The sequence below is a fragment of the Chiroxiphia lanceolata genome (genome assembly GCF_009829145.1).
Source record: "Chiroxiphia lanceolata isolate bChiLan1 chromosome W unlocalized genomic scaffold, bChiLan1.pri scaffold_40_arrow_ctg1, whole genome shotgun sequence".
NCBI classification, from domain to species: Eukaryota; Metazoa; Chordata; class Aves; order Passeriformes; family Pipridae; genus Chiroxiphia; species Chiroxiphia lanceolata.
The window spans coordinates 858068-875136 of NW_022476499.1; the positions used below are offsets into that span (position 1 = coordinate 858068).

Genomic DNA, 17069 nt, shown 5'->3' on the forward strand with positions numbered 1-17069 from the left:
AGAGCACAGATCACCAGCCCAGTCTGGGACACAGGTAAGATCCCACTGGATAATAAGGCATTCTCTTTGGGAATCCTGCCCATGTCAAACATATGGATCTTTCAGTGCACTGGGGGTTCTTTGGTATTTTGGGAATCCTGCTCATCTGAGACCTGTGGATCTTCCAGTACTTTGGGTGGGTTATTTTGGAATTTGGTATTCAGCTTTGTTTTATCAATCAATATTGTTGTGTTCTTATTTGTTTCTGTATTGTAACATTTTGGGTCTACTGTTTAGAGATGGGAAGTGGGCAATCTGAAGGGGGAATTGTGAAGTCCCCACTTCGTTCCATTTTGCAATTTTGGATGAAGTTTGGCGGCCCCCCAGGAGGAACAGCTCCCAGGGAGAATTTAATGAAGTGTTGGAATCAATGGGTGACTCTTCTGGAACATTGAATTATAATCCATTGTTACAGTTGATGCTGTTTCAGAACAGGAACAGAAGTGGAAGGAGGTTATGTGTGTTGATGTGGTTTTCACTTTGCAGAACCCTCTGAAATGGCAGAAGGATTGTGGTGTGAATGCAGCACCCTCAGAGCCCTTGGTGTGAGCCCGGAAAGGAAAATCAAGGGAAATGGTTAAAGCCTTGTTGTTCAATGTGGAGCACAGGAGAACTTTGTTCTAATTGTCTCCCCAATAAGGAGGAGGACTTAGATCTTCTGGTTGGCCCCACGGGCAGGTTGAGTGGGGGAACAGATAATCAAGATGCAGAAACCAATCTTGCAAGGGAACTGGCATGTAAAGAGGCAGATTTAGCATGTCCAGAAGAAAAGGGAGAGAGAATGTGTGAGAGAGAGAGCAGAGAGCTTCAGTACAGCTGCAGGAAGAACTAGAGCTAAACAAGGAGGGGTGGGAGTGGCCCCCCTGTGTGATAGAACCCAGACTAAATGGCAAAAGCCTTCAAAAGGATGATTCAAACCCAGGATCCGGGCTAGAAGGATCCTATGTTAGAAGTGTTTGGTAGTAGGGAGAAAGCAATGGTTCTTAAAACTAGTCAGAGGTTTTTGGAAGAGCAGATTTTGGTGGGGAATATACAGAGTACATTGGACATTCCCTTTCCCACTGCGGATTCCAAACAGGATCCTAACATCCCTATTTTTAGAGAAAGGTTCAATAGATACCTGCAGTGGATGTTATCTGGAATGAAACATGCCAGGCCAAAGGCAATGAACACGTCAAAATTCTTTGCAATGAAGCAGGATCACAGGGAATAGCCTACTGAATTTTTAAATCATCTGGAAGAAACAGCACAAAAATATACTAATATCCATCCTGAAACACAGGGGGGAAGGACTCAACTGGCCCCCATATTTGTGGGGCAGTCCTCAGATGTGGTTAGGAGGAAATGACAAAAAGCTGAGGGACAAGATCAAGATAATTTCAGGACATTGTTGGAGGTTGGGAGAATTAGCGGGAATCAAATAAGCAGGAAGGAGTTGCAGTTCTGGAAGAAATCCCTGAGGAAATGGTGCCCCTGGGGAGAGGAAGAGGATGAGAGCATGGGCAGCCTGCTTCAAACATCCCCCCCCCCAGAGACTTGGTATCAATCCATGTGCATCCTGTAAGAAAGATGGACACTGGAAATGGGATTGTCCGCAACTGAAACTTCAGAACCCTCCGAACCCTCTCCTGGCATCACTGAAGACGACTGAGGGGGCACCAGAGGATTCTTCCCCATCAAAACATCTGGTTCCAGCCTAGCTAAGTACAATTGTTTGTGGCTGTGGGAACTTGTTCCCCTGTCTTAAATAAGGGAAAATGAAACTCAAGTCACAATTCTGGAACAATTGTCTGGTGTGACAGGGAATTGGGAAACTGGGCCATTTTTAATGCTGTGGATTTGAAATTGGGAAAACAGTGGTTGGCTCCCCAGTGTTTGTATTTCCCCAATTCCCCAAAGCCTCTGCCTGGGAGAGATCTCTTGGAAAAATTAAATGCCACAATCCAATTTAAAAATGGTAAAATATAGGTTATTATTCCAGAGCCTAATTCTGTGGAAGATTCTAGTTTTGCATGAGAGTCTCCAAAAGCGGAACTAATCCATCTGCCAACATCACCTGGGGATGCAGTGATTCCAATAGGTGCCTCCATGAGCCAAAAGAGCAGAACCCGTGAGAATTCCAGTGAAACCTGGAGCAGGGTTGGTCAGGCCAAAGCAATAGCCTTTGAAAATAGAAAGTTGTGAGGGATTCTCACCCTTTGTAGAAAAATTGATGAAATTTTGCTTGTTAAAAGAGTGTGAATCTAAATGTAATGCTCCAATTTTGCCAGTCAAGCAGGCAAATGGAAGGCTATCCCAGTTAGTCCGAGACCTCAGAGCTATAAATAATAGAGTAGAAGATATACTTGGGGCCCCCTGGTGGTCTAGTGGTTAGGATGCAGCGCTTTCACTGCCGCGGCCCAGGTTCGATTCCCGGTCAGGGAAGTCCTCCGGGCAGATGGAGCTCGTCAGCCCTGTAAGGCCATCCATCTAAGAGAAGGTCACTCTAAACAAACCTACGTCCTGAGGACCTCACTGCCGCCGTCCAAGCTTGCTCGGCCCCGGCAGATGAACCTTAGGATTAAAGGGTGGGCTCAGCTCAGCGCACACTGTGTCTCACCTAAAAAATCCACTGTGCAGGCTCGAAGGGTAAAGACCTTTCCCAAATCTTCGTTCGCGAAGACTGGCCATACTTAGAAGATATACAACCAGTTGTAGCGAATCCGTACACTTTGCTAACTCCCCTAAATGAAAGTTTAATATGTTTCACAGTATTAGATTTGAAAGATGCCTTTTTCTGTCTCCCTTGGAGTTGTGAAAGCCAAGAGCTTTTTGCTTTCAAATGGGAAAATCCAAAAACAGGGAGGAAAACCCAGCTGACTTTGGTGGTCCTCTTGCAGGGGTTTAAAAATAGCCCCCCAATATTTGGAACTCAATTGGCAAAGGAACTGGAGGAATGGAAAAGTCAAAACCCTCTTGGAGCCTTATTCCAGTGTGTAGATGATATTTTGATAGCCACTGATGCTGAGCAGCAATGTTGGGATCAGACACTATGGAATTTCCTTGGACTGGGTGGATATGGGGTATCCCAAACACAAAGTGCAAGTAGTCCAGACCCCAGGAGCCTCCCTGGGCTTTGGAATTCTCCAAGGACAATGGAGGCTGGGCCAGGAACAAAAGAAGCAACCTGTCAACTCCCCCAGCCCCAGCAAAGGAAGCCCCGAGCGTGATTGCTTCCAGACTAGAGGAGAAGTGTGTTCTGGCAGAGCTGACTCAGGAGACAGCCCCTTGGAAAGTCCTGATTGGGAATTGTTTCCCAGTGGGGACAGCTTTGTCTGGCATGGAAAACAATTCTCTGGAGGCACAGGAACTCCCCCCAGCAGGTCATGGAATTGGGGGCACTCCTCTGCAGTGCTTCAACCCAGAAAGCAGAACCAATTGTGCTCACTCCAGCTTTGGAATTGAGTCAAGGAAAACAAGTTAATCCTTGGACTTGCTTGAAGATATCCAGAAACCAACAGAGGCTACTGTCCTGCATTGCAGAGTGCACCAAGAGGGGAAGACCAAAGCAGAACTGGGGAATCATTTGGCCCATAATTCTGCCAAAGAGGCTGCAGAAAAAGGCACTTTAGAGAGTAAAGTTTTGTCTTTAATAACCCTGACAGAGATACCTCTCCCAGTAGAAAAATATTAGTCTAATGCTAAGGATTGTCAGCTCATTGAAACTTTAGGAGCAAAATTTGCTCCAGGAGACTGGGCAGTTACCCCAGGTGGGCAAATAATAGTCCCTGAACCAATCTCATGTGACCTGGTGGATGGGGAACATGAGGGTATTCCTTGGAGTGAAGCAAATCATTGAAACATTTGCACAAGTGGGTTTTAAGTCCAAAACTGACCCCAGTTGTACAAGCAGTGAGTCAGCAGTGTGGTGTGTGGAAGAGAAATGATCCAACCCCTGCCAATTCAGTGGGAATAGGTGATGGAAAATGTAGAAATGTTGGCAGATGGATTTGACTGAATTGCCCAGAAAAGGGGGTGTAAAGATCTCCTAGTCTTGGGGGATACCTTCTCTGGATGGCCAGAGGCTTTTCCTTGTCACGCTAAGCAGGTTGGGAAAGAGACTGCAATACTGTTAAATGCAATACTCCCTGTATTTGGGATGCCTTTGGGAATGTCATCAGACAGAGGTTCCCACTTGATTGCAGAAACAAAATGCTTAACTTTTGTTTTGCTCTTCTGACAACAGTTCAAACACTGTTGACATGGGAGGCAAATTTACATCTCTTTTTAGTGCCAAATGTGATCCAAGTGTTGCCTACAAGTGTATTTATTAAGCAAGCAAGACTCTGTAATGAATAAGGAAAGAGTGTGTGTTATGTAAAGCCCTGTGTGGCTGTCACTGAAGTGCTGAGGCTGAACAACAGCCCCTGAGCCAAAGCTGAGCTCTAGATGAACCTTCCAACCTAATGGGCTGTGTCTCCATGTATCCGCTCATGAGCTAAAACTGTGTCTATTTGTTGGTAAAAATGTGGTGTGATGGGACTCCACCTGTGTATCTGCTTCTGAACAGAACAGGTGTGCTTATTAGTCAGATCTGTTAGTCTGGGCTCATTAGTGAATCCTGTTTGTTCATTAACAAAATATGTCTGATTGTAAGCAAAATGTGATCTTTCTGTTTCTGGAGAGTGGTCAAGGCCATGGCAGTCAATGTCTGGCCTTGTTTGGCAGCAGATGGGGCAGGGTGAGCCTTGGTTTGGGAGAAGTAGAACATTGCTCCCAAGATTCTGATCTGGCCAAATAAGGAACAATAGAATCTTAGAGAAGTCCTGGAGAATTGGATCAGGGCTGTTACTCAAGCAAACAGGATGTGAGCTGAGCTCTGGGGACCCAGAGAAGATCAAACCAAACATGATGGTCTCTGTGGGGAAAACCAGTGATGCTGAGAACTGAGGTCAAGAAGGGGACACCTGACTTTGGGGGGGCACTAGATGCCAAAAAACCCACCAGAGACCCCCAAAGAAGACCCCAAATGACCAAATAGGTACTTGCAATAAGGGATGTGACTGTGTAAAGCAAAGTAATGGACGAGCGTTAAGTAAGGGGGAATATCCAGTGACTCTGGAATCAGTGTGTGTAATCCCAAACCCTGCCTGTGTCCCTGAGCAGGCTGGATTAGAAGAACTCTCCTGCAGGCGTCCATCACACTGCCCTAAAGAATGCCTGCTTCTTAACACCCCAAACTGGGGTGAAGGGCTTGGGTTCTGCTGCTTGTGGGGATCATTTCTGGCTCCCAGATGGGACCCTGTGCCTGATCTCCCGTGGATCCGAGGGATCTCTGGATCTTCACGCTGGCCCCAGGACTTTCCTGGAGAAGACCACAGATCCCCAGCCCAGTCTGGGATGTGGGGAAGATCCCACTGGATAATAAGGCATTCTTCTGGGGAATCCTGCTCATGTAAGATGTGTGGATCTTCCAGCACTTTTGGTGGGTTATTTGGTATTCCACGATTTGGTGTCTGGCTTTGTTTTATCCACTGATCATTGTTTTGTGTTTGTATTTGTTTCTGCACTGTAACATTTGCACAGGTGGGTTAGGGGTGCAAAACTGACCCCAGTTGTACAAGCAGTGAGTCAGCAGTGTCGTGTGTGGAAGAGAAATGATCCAACCCCTGCCAATGCAGTGGGAATAGGTGATGTAAAGTGTGGAAATGTTCCAGGTGAATGTTGGCAGATGGATTTGACTGAATTGCCCAGAAAAGGGGGTGTAAAGATCTCCTAGTCTTGGGGGATGCCTTCTCTGGGTGGCCAGAGGTTTTTCCCTTGTGACACCAGCTGGGCTAGGGAAGTGAGTGGAATATTGTTGAATTCAAGAATCCCTGGATTCGAGGTACATTTGGGAATGTCATCAGACAGAGGTTCCCACTTGATTGTAGAAGTGGTACAAGAAGTCAAATCATGGATGCAGTATTCCAGAATTCAAAAGGCCAGAACCCCTTGGGTAATTGAGAGGTTGTCTGAGAAGAAACAAAATGCTTTAGTCTTGTTTTGCTCTCCTGACAATAGTTAATTGGGTCTTGACTTGGGAGCAAAATTTACATCTCATTTTAGTCTCAAATGTGACCCGAGTGTTGCCTCCAAGGGATTGTTGGGTGTGCACTCATTTACCTGAAAAGACAATGAAGCCATTCACCATTTCTGCCTCCCCTATTCTGGTAGAAATGGTTCCTGGTCACTGGGTGAGCACTTGTGCTCACCAAAAAGTAGACCCAACAGTTAGTGTGCAAGTACCCCCCCCATCTCTGACAATCCTGCCTGTGTACAAAGCTGTGACCCCCACTAAAGGGACAGGAGAACTGGATTGTGTTAATGAAAGGGGCCCGTTTGTGGGAAATCACACCCAATGTCCTCAAACCCTTCCTGCTGGGAAAATGACTGATCCTTGGCCGGTCCCCAATGGAACGGGGTGGTGTTGGCTGTGTGGAAATAACACCTGTGAAGGGTTGCCCCAAAGCTGGAAGGGCATTTGTATTTCAGCTTACATAAGGATTCAGTGCTGTAGCTGTTCTAATGCCTCGAGCTGGAAAATGAAATAAAGCTCCTAAGACACTCCATCCCTTCAGGAGCTTAATCTGAAGAAAAGGAGGGATTTGATGTGGGATATAGAACACTGCTCCCAACATTTCTCTATGGCCAAGGAAGGAAAACCATAACCTTGGAGAGGCCCTAGAGAATTCGATCAGGGATGTAACTAAGCAAACAGGATGGAAGCTGAGCTCTGTGCACCCAGAGAAGATCAAAACCAAATGTTACAGTCTTTGTGGTGAAAGGTAATGATATTGTGTCTGCTCAGAACCGAGGTCAAGAAGTGGACACCTCAACTTTGGGGGGCATCAGATGCCAAAAACACCCACCAGAGACCCCTGAAAAAGACCCCAAAGGACCAAATAAGGACTTGCAATGGGGAGGTGACTGTGTAAAGCAAAGTAATGTCTATGTCTTAAGTAAGGGAGAATATCTAATGAATATGGAAAGTGTGTGTGTAATATAAAGCCCTGTCTGGCTGTCACTGAAGTGCTGAGACTGAACAACAGGCCCTGAGCCAAAGCTGACCTCTAGATGAACCTTCCAACCTAATGGTCTATTTATCCATGTATTTACTCCTTAGCTAAAACTGTGTATGTTTGTTGGTCAAAGATGTAGTGTGGAAAGACTACCCGTGTATCTGCCCATGAACAAAATAATTGTGCTTATTAGTATGATCTGTAAGTCTCAACTCATTAGTGAATGATATTTGTATGTGTTCATTAATCAAATCTTATGTCTGATTGTGAGTGAAATGTGATCTTTATCTTTCTGTCTTTAGAGAGTGGTCAAGGCCGTGGCAGTCGATGTCTGGCCTTGTTTGGCAGGAGATGGGACAGGTTGACTGCCTTGGTTTTCCCCTTAAGCCCTGGCCAGGCTCTGGGTGGAACCCAGGAGGAGAAGGGAACCAGATGGTTTTGCGCACTCGTAGCTCTGTGAGCTTCTTTATCCAAACCCAGAAAAGCTGGACCCCCTCCCAGCAGAGATGGAGCCCTCCCCTACGAGTGGACGCCCTGGGCAGGATTTCCCGTGCCCGGGAGGGGTTCTCCAACCCTTGGCTGCGACCGGGGCTCCCCCGCTGCCGTGTGGGCCTGGCTGAGGGGAACAGATGAGGGCAACTGGGCAGGGATCTTTTCTACTCACTCCAGGCACTCTTTGCAGGAACGATGAGGTGCATTACTGAGCTCAGCCTTTTGTCATTCTTTGCTGGTTTGCACTGTAGTAAAATTACACACTTGTTCTCCAAAGTTGGTGTCGGTGTCTCTTGTGCTGACCCTCATCGTGGGCAAAACAGTTCCATGGGGCCCTGCAGTGTCACAATAGTCCCCTGATTCCATGGGACAACATTCCTAATTTACTGTCTAGACTAGAGGAAAATCACAGGAAGAACCATGGTTTGTTAGGACTTGCTTTGTCTGAATGAGCCCCGTGGGGCTTTTGGTGCTGAGTCCTGGAACCTCAGGTACTGAGGGCAGATGGCACAAACCTTTCCATTAGTCAGAGTCATAAGGAGAACCCAAAATATCTCAAAGCATTAATGGGTCCCACTGAGGGGCATTCCCAATACAGGCTCCTCATGGACTTGCTGGAAGAGAGAATTGGAGGCCATGATTGCACAAAGCTCTCAAAGGCTCAGTTTCCAAAGGAAGTACCAAAGATCCTTAAAAAACCTGGAGTACCTACTGACAGAGCCTCTCAAGGGACTAATTAAAGCACATAATTGGAGAACATGATTGAACAAACCTCTCCTAGACTCAGAGTCAAAAGGAAAGGCAAAGTACCTTAATAAACCTTTAGTCCCTTCAAGTATTAACAAGCCCCATTGAGGGCCCTTCCTGACCAAGACTCTGAAGGGACCCGTTAGAGCAGAGAACTGGAGGTCATCAGAGATTCAAAAGCAAAACCCAAAGGACTTTGAAAACCCTGCAGTCCCTTGAAGCCTTCAGGAGCCCCCCAAGGGCCATTCCTGACAAAGCCTCCCCAGGGACTCTCCAGCAGATCCTTGGAGGCCATGAGTGCAGGGAAGCAAAGGCTCTGTGCAGGCAGCTGAGATGTTGAGCACAGCCTGGCTTGGCTGGAGGCAGCAGAAAGGCCCAGCCCTGACCCCCAGCCCAGGGAAGGCAGATCCTGTCCCTCACGCCTTGCTCAGGGCTCTGCCGGGGGCACTGCCTTGGGGGAGTGACGCTGAGGGAAGGACAAGGGGGTGCCAGTGCCCAGCCTTCCCGGGCCCTTTGCTGTGCCCTGCCAGCAGCAGCCTCCCCATGCTGTGCCCAGGCTGCTCCTTTCAGCTGCTGGCACAGACAGGGCCCAGCTGTGCCTGCTGCTGTCCCATCCTGCGCTCAGCACAAGGGACGGGGCAGCCCAAAGAGAAGCCCCGTTGCTGGAGTGAGCCCAGGCCCTCGGGCAGAGGGGATCTCCCAGTGCCTGTGCCAGCCAGGGACCTTGTGCTGGGCTTTCAGAGGCCAGGGCAGGGGCAGCTGGAGAGCCCCTGGCCCAGCCATGAGTCACAGGCTGAGCCATCAGCTCCTGCTGAGAGAAGGGACCTCACAGGCCCTTCCCCAGCCACCTTCCTGCTCTTGGCCTGTCCCCTCCAGGGGCACAAGTGACCTCACAGCCCCTTCACAGCCACCAGCTTCCTACTGGGTGATGAGTTCCTGAGACACAACTGACCCCTTGATACTGTACCCAACCATCCCCCTCCTTGTGGTCCAGTAAATGATGGGACCACATACAAATAAACTTGTTTCCTCAAATTTGTCCAGTACATTTCCATGATTTCAGCAGAGAGATGTTCCTCACAGGAACTGCTGTGTTTGTACTGGTGCATTTGATAGCTCTACTTCTGCCTCTCTGTCTGTTCTCTCTTCAGAGAGCTCTCCAAGGAAAAGATTCCTTGAATTGTAGAATAGCAGAGGCTGGCAGAGCCCCCTGAGCAGCACTGCCCTGGGTGTGGCTGGGCTGCAGTTCCCTTTGCCCAGAGCAGCCCCTGTCCTGCTGTGTTGGTGCTCGTAGCTGCAGCGCTGTTGGTCCCAGCCCAAGGCTGTGGCTGTCCCTGGGCAGTGCTGGCCCCGCAGGAAGCATCTCTGCAACCCACCCCCACCCAATGGGCTCAGGCTGGGCAAATGTTTCACAGGGGACATGGCTGGGACAGCTGGGCTGGACTGACCCAAGGAATATTCCATTCCATGGGATGTCATGATAAGCAATAACTGAGAGAAAGGAAGAGAGAAAGAGCAGGGAGGAGGGGGGAGACGTAGATGCTCTTTATTAATACCTTTGTCTTCCAAAGAAACCTCTCCATGGACTGAATTCTTGCCTCCCAGAGGTTTTCTTTGTTTCTGCATGTGGCCTCTGCTTTTTGCTTCCCCCTCCCCAGTTAATCTCCCTTTATGTTAACCAACGATTTTTTCCCCTGCTTTCCCCCTGTTGTCTGACTGAGGAGGGGAAGTGAGAGAGCAACTTGGTTGTCACTGGATGGCCAGACAGGTTTAACCACAGTCACCTTGCCCAAACCTTGCCCAAACAGGCACCCCCAGAAATGTCAGGTGTCCACACCTGAGCTTGGTCATGCCCTGCTCACCCCCTCCCCCAGGGCTGTTTAGAGACAGGAGTCCTTCCCTTGCACACAGTTCCTGGCAGCAGGGCAGTGTCTCCCTGGGCTCCTGCTGCCACTGCCAGGGGCTGGAAGCCCCTCAGCCCTGGGGGGTGTCAACTGCTCTGCCCCTCTCTGAGATGCCCCACAGCCTGAGCGATGGACACAAGGAGCTCTGGGCACAGAAGCACATCCCAGGGCTGATTCCAGAGGCTTTCACAGGGCATGTGACTCCCAAAGTGAGAGTTTGTCCCTCTGGATTTATGGCCCCCCAGGAATAGCTGATGTTTGTGCTCACTGGGGTTCATCTCCCCACACACACGTAGTGCCCACACTGAAGTCTCCTCAGTACTAAGCAAACACGGATTTTTGATCTGGTCACTTGATATCTCTCTGTGGAGAGACAACCAACCTCTTGCAGGTGGGGTGAGAGGCCAGGGCTGGGAATGGGGGTTGCAGAGGCTGCTCTGTGACAGTGGCCCTGGGGCACCTTCCCAGGCTGTCCCTGGAACAAAGACACAGCCCAGCCCCTGCTCTGCTGCTCCCTCGGGTCTGTGCCAGGAGCTCTGGTTGTGCAAGGACACTGCTGTGTGCCCCCACCCTGCACACTCCCACTCTCAGCTGGGCACTGGCATTTGCTTTGCCAGGGCATTCCTGGAGCACATTGCTGACAGGGACTGTGGAGGAAGAGCCTGAAGCCTTCCTGCCCTGCCCTCAGGAGATGCCCTTGGCTGATGAAAGTGCTGGTGTGGAGCCGAGCTCTGTGCCAGCAGTGCCCAGGGCCTGTCCCTGCCTGTGATCCCAGCACGGACACACAGCAGGACTGTGCCCAAGTTGTTAAGAAGGGGTCACCCAGGAAAGCTGTCCATGGAGTTGCTGCAGAGACCCAAGAAAGAAAGCAGCGACCTCTCAGACATAAGAGGACTGAGACCAATTCCTTTGATCCTGGTGAGGGGACCTCTGGTCTGGCATCACAAAGGTCAGACAGTGAATACTCTGACCAGGAACAGGAGGGTCCCTGCCTTCGGCCAGGAGGAGGAAAGGGATGGTTGGGTCTGCTGGACTGTGTGGATTGGATGGCCTGGCACATGAGATCCACAGAGGTAGATATGGGTGCACAGAGCACACTGATGTCATCGAGGCACAGAAGTGCAGAACCCATCTGGATCTCTGGAGTGACAGGGGGATGCCAGGAATTATCAGTGTTGGAGGCTGAAGTGACTTTAACGGGACAATTGGGAAAAGCACCCCACTGTGACTGGCCCCTTGTATCCTTGGCATTGATTACCTCAGGAGGGGAGACTTCAAAGATCCCAAGGGGTATCGATGGGCTTTTGGTGTGGCTACTGTGGCTACAGAGAAGGTCAAACAATTACCTACCCTGCCTGGCCTCTTGAAGGATCCTCCCATCGTGGGATTGCTGCAAGTCAAAGACCGACAAGTGCCCATTGCCACCAGAACAGTGCCCTGAAGGCAGGATGGCACCAATCGGGACTCCACAATTCCCATTCAGGAACCAGTTCATCGACTGCAGAAACAGGGAGGGATCAGCAGGACCCGCTCACCCTTTAACAGCCCCATATGACCAGTGTGGAAGTCTAATGGGGAGTGGGGGCTAACAGTGGACTATCGTGGCCTGAAAGAAGTCACGCTGCCTCTGAGTGCTGCTGTGCCAGATGTGTTGGAACTTCAGGATGAGCTGGAGTCAGAGGCAGCCCAGTGGGGCCACAACTGATATTGCCAGTGTGTTTTTCTCCATTCCTCTGGCAACAGAGTGCAGACCACAGTTTGCCTTCACCTGGAGGGGTGTCCAGTACACCTGGAATCAAGTGCCCCAGGGGTGGAAGCACAACCCAACCATCTGCCATGGACTGATCCAGACTGTGCTGGAACAGGGGGAGCTCCAGAGCACCTGCAATATATTGAAAATATCACTGTATAGGGCAAAACAGCAGAAGAAGTTCTTGAGAAAGGGAGGGAAATAGTCCAAATTCTCCTCAGAACTGGTCTTGCCATAAAACAAAGCAAGATAAAGGGACCTGCATGGGAGATTCAGTTCTTGGGAATAAAATGGCAGGATGGACACCACCATGTGCCCCTGCATGTAGTAAACAAAATAGCATCTATGTCTCCACCAGCTAACAAAAAGGAAACACAAGCTTTCCTAGGCCTTGTGGGTTTCTGGAGGATGCACATTCCAGGTTACAGTCAGCTTGTGAGCCCCCTCTGTTGAGTGACCCGGCAGAAGAACCATTTTGAGTGGGGCCTTGAGCAACAACAGGCCTTGGAGCAGATCAAACAGGAGACAGCCCGTGCAGTAGCTCTGGGCCCTGTTGGAACGGGACCAGCTGTGCAAAATATCCCCTGCACGGCAGCTGGGGAGTATGGTCTCACCTGGAGCCTCTGGCACAGAACACCAGGAGAAACCCGAGCTCGACCATTAGGGTTTTGGAGCCAGGGTTATCGAGAATCAGAAGCCAACTGAAAAGGAGATATTGGCAGCCTCTGAGGGGGTTCGAGCCACCTCAGAAGTTGCTGGAACAGAAGCGTGTCTCCTCTTGGCACCGCGCTTGCTTGTGCTGCACTGGATGTTCAAAGGGAACATCCCCTCAACTCATCATGCAACTAGTGCTACCTGGAGCAAGTGGAGCAAGCTTTGATCACACAGCGAGCCCGAATGGGAAAACCCAGTTTCCTGGGGATCCTGGAAGAGATTATGGACTGGCCAGAAGGCAGGGATTTTGGAGCACTGCCTGAAGAGGTGACTCGTGCCCAAGAAGCACCACCATATAATGAGTTCCCAGAAAATGAAAGAGGGGATGCTCTGTTTACTGATGGATCTTGCCGAGTGGTAGGAAACCATGGGAGGTGGAAAGCTGCTGTGTGGAGTCCCACACGACGGGTCGTCAAAGCTGCTGAAGGAGAGGGTGAGTCAAGCCAGTTTGCAGAAGTGAAAGCCATCCAACCAGCCCTAAAGATTGCCAAAGGAGAAAAATGGCTTGTGCTACACCTCTACACTGACTCCTGGATGGTGGCTAATGCCCTGTGGGGGTGACTACCGCAATGAAAGAAGGCCAATTGGCAACGGAGGGGTAAAGCCATCTGGGCTACTGCATTGTGGCAGGACATCACTGCACGGATGGAAAACACGACTCTGAAAGTGCATCACGTGCCCAAGGGTCGTGCCACTGAAGAACATCAGAACAATAAGCAGGTGGATAAGGCTGCCAAGATTGGAATGGCCCAGGTAGGCTTGGACTGGGAGCAGAAGGGTGAGCTCTTTATAGCCCGATGGGCCCATGGAACATCAGGACATCTGGGAAGAGATGCGAGGTACAGGTGGGCTCATGATCCAGGGGTCGACCTGACCATGGAGGCCATCACACAGGTCACTCATGAATGTGACACGTGTGCAGCAATTAAGAGGGCCATGCAAGTAAAATCTGCCTGGAATAGAGGGCGGTAGCTGGATTTCCAATATGGTGAGGTCTGGCAAATTGACTGCATTGGACCACTGCCACAAACACACCAGGGCAAGAGCTACAGACTCACCATGCGGGAGGCAACAACTGACTGGCTGGAAACATATCCTGTAAACCAGGCCACCGCTCGAAACACCATCTTAGGCCTCGAGAGGTACATTCTGTGCTGACACGGGACCCCAGAGAGAACTGAATCAGATAATGGGACTCACTTCTGGAATAATCTCACAAGTTCTTGGGCAAAGAAACATGGCATTGAATGGATCTATCATATCCCTTATCACCCACAAGCCTCTGGGAAGACTGAGAGGTATAATGGACTGTTGAAAACCATGTTGAGAGCATTAGGTAATGGGACATGGAAGCATTGGGAGGCAAATTTAGCTGAGGCCACTTGGCTGGTCAACACTGGGGGATCTGCCAACTGCCCTGGTCCTGCCCAAACAAAACCCCTACACACTGTGGGAGGGGATAAAGTCCTGGTACTACACATGGGGAAGTGGGGGGGGGGAGTCAGTGTGGGGTTCTCCTCCCATGAGAAAAGGCAAACACATCCGTGGGATTGTCTTTGCTCAGGGACCAGGGTGTACCTGGTGGGTAATGAGGGAAGATGGGGAGACCCAATGTGTGCCTCGAGGAGATTTAACCTTGGGGGAAAGATGATCTGTGTTCTGAGTTGTGTGTTGCAGGAGGTAAAGTAGCAGGAATGACATGAACCAAAGAAGAACCAATTGTGTGAGGAGGAAGGAGAGTACAATGATGACCCAGGACGGGCTGGTGTTGGTGCCTGATGATTGACTGTGTTGCTTCTCCTGTCCTGAGTACCCATCCTGACAGAATGGAGCCCAACATCTGGAGGGGTGGAAGAAGGTCATGAAAATGGGAAAATAAGACCTATTTGTGAAAGGACGGGGAATAGTAGTTAATGAAAATGTATAAATATGTACGTTGGGTCTAAAGACAGTTTAGGAATGTAGTTTTAAGTAGCATATGTTGGTAAGGAGGGATCTCAGTAATGAGGCATAAATACAATGGAATAGTCACAAGATAAATAAATTATGTGGGGTCTGAGTATGACACAAATGGTGTGGAATAAGGGGTGGAGATTATATTGGGTCTGGCTGAGCTGGAGTTCATTTCCCCAGAGCAGTTCTCCCAGGGCTGTGCTGTACTCTGCACTGGGAGCTGGAAAGGTGTTGATAACACGCTGGTGTTTGGGCCACTGCTGAGCAGGGCTGGCACAACATCAGCACTGTCACATTCCTCCCCATCAAGGGCAAGACCCTGGGAGGGGACACGGCCAGGTCAGCTGACCCCAACTGACCACAGGGACATTCCAGACCACGTGAGGCCAGCTCAGCTATAAAAGCTGAGGTACGGAGCAGGAGGGGGGCATTCATTGTCTAATGGCTGCCTGCTGAGGAACCCTCACAGGTACCCAAGCCCTGCTCCTCGGGAGTGGCCGACCATGGCTGCTCAGGGGAAGTAGAGAACAAACCCTGCTATCTTTGGCTTCTGCACGCTCAAGCTTCACTTTAATTTTTGCTTTAAAAAAACTGTCTTATCCCAACCCACAAGTTGGGGGGTTTTTTCCACCTTACTCTCTCCCCTGTCCCACTGGGAAGGGGAGTGATAGAGCAGCTGGGTGGGCACCTGGTGTCCAGCCAAAGTCAACTCACCACACACCTGAACACTTCCAGAGACTCCACCACCTCCCTGGGCTACTTGTTCCAATGCCTGAACACTCTCTCAGTGGAAAAAGGTTTCTTTAATATCTAATATGAACCTTGCCCAACGCAATTTAAGGCCATTCCCTCACAACCTTTTACTATAGCCTTGGTAGAAGAGACCAACCCCCACACCCCACTAAAACCTCCTTCCAGGTCATTGTAGAGAGCAATGAGGTCCCCCCTGAGCCTCCCCTTCTCCAGACTCAACAAGCCCAGTTCCCTCAGCCGTCCCTCAGCAGACATGTTTTCCAGAGCCTTCCCCAGCTCCGTTCCCTTCTCTGGACACGCTCCAGCCCCTCAAGGGTCTTTCTGCACTGAGGGGCCAGAACTGGACACAGCACTCCAGGTGGGGCCTCCCCAGTGCCCAGCAGAGAGAGGCAATCACTTCTCTGCTCCTGCTGGCCACACTCTTCTCCACAAAGGCCAGGATGCCCTTGGCCTTCTTGGCCCCCTGGACACACTCTGGCTCATATCCAGTCTCTGTCAAGCAGCACCCCCAAGTCCCTTCCTGCTGAGCAGCTCTCAAGCCCCTTTGCCGCCAGCCTGGACCGTTCCAGGGGGTTGTTGGGACCCAAGGGCAGGCCCTGACACTTGGCCTTATTGATCCAGCCTGTCCAGATCCCTCTGCACAGCCTTCCTGCCCTCCAGCACATCCACACTCACACCCAACGTGGTGTTGTCCATGAATTTACTGAGGGGGCACTCGATCCCCTGGCCCAGATCATCAAGAACGATGTTAAACAGGAGCAGCCCCAACCCTGAGCCCTTGGGAACCCCACTAGTGACCGGCCCCACCTGGATTTCCTTCCATTCCCCACCACTCCCTGGGCCATCAGCCACTTTGTCACCCAGCAAACTGGCAAGCCATGAGCAGCCAGTTTGTGCAGGAGATGCTGGGGGAGATGGTGCCAAAGGCTTTCTGGAATTCCAGAGAGACACATCCCCAGCCTTTCCCTCAGCTGCTGAGCGGGTCCTTTGTCAGAGAAGGAGATGAGGTTGGTCAGGCAGGACCTGCCTTTCCCAACCCCACACTGGATGGGCCTGATCCCCTGGTTGTCCTGCCCGTGCCATGGGATGGCACTGAGGAGGATCTGCTGCATGGACTTCCCTGGTCCTGAGGTCAATGGGACACGCCAGGAGTTGCCCAGATGCTCCTTTTGGCCCTTCCTGTGGATGGGCATCCCATTTGCTTGTTGCCAGTGAGCTGGGACTTGTGCAGTTCTGCAGCACTGCTGGGGAATGAGTGAGAGTGGCTTGGCCAGCTCTTTCTCCAGCTCCCTCAGGACTCTTGGGTGCATCCCATGTGGGCCCAGACACTTGGGGGGGTCTCACTGGCAGAGCATGTCACTGACCATTTCCTCCTGGATTGTGGGGGCTTCACTCAGCTCCCCATCACCAGCTTCCAGCCCTGGGAGCTGGGGATGCTGAGGACAACTGTTTTGGGTGTTAAAGACTGAGGCAAATAAAGTATTAAGTAACCTCATGGAACCAAGGACCATTAGGACACTGCAGGGCCTTCTGGAGCCAAAGGAGCCCTGGGACACTGGGGAATCTCATGGAATCAAGGCAGCACTGTCACCCTGGGAAAACTCCTGGAATTCAGGGCCCATTCTGACACTGCAGGTGTCACACATGGAACAAAAGGAACCCTGGGATGCTGCAGAA

General features: G+C 50.5%; 1 protein-coding gene across 1 annotated transcript in view; it reads left to right on the forward strand.

The window, feature by feature from the left end:
* Positions 1-17069, forward strand: part of LOC116781345 (zinc finger protein 664-like) — a 55702-nt gene that overhangs the window by 14669 nt on the left and 23964 nt on the right. The window lies entirely within an intron of this gene.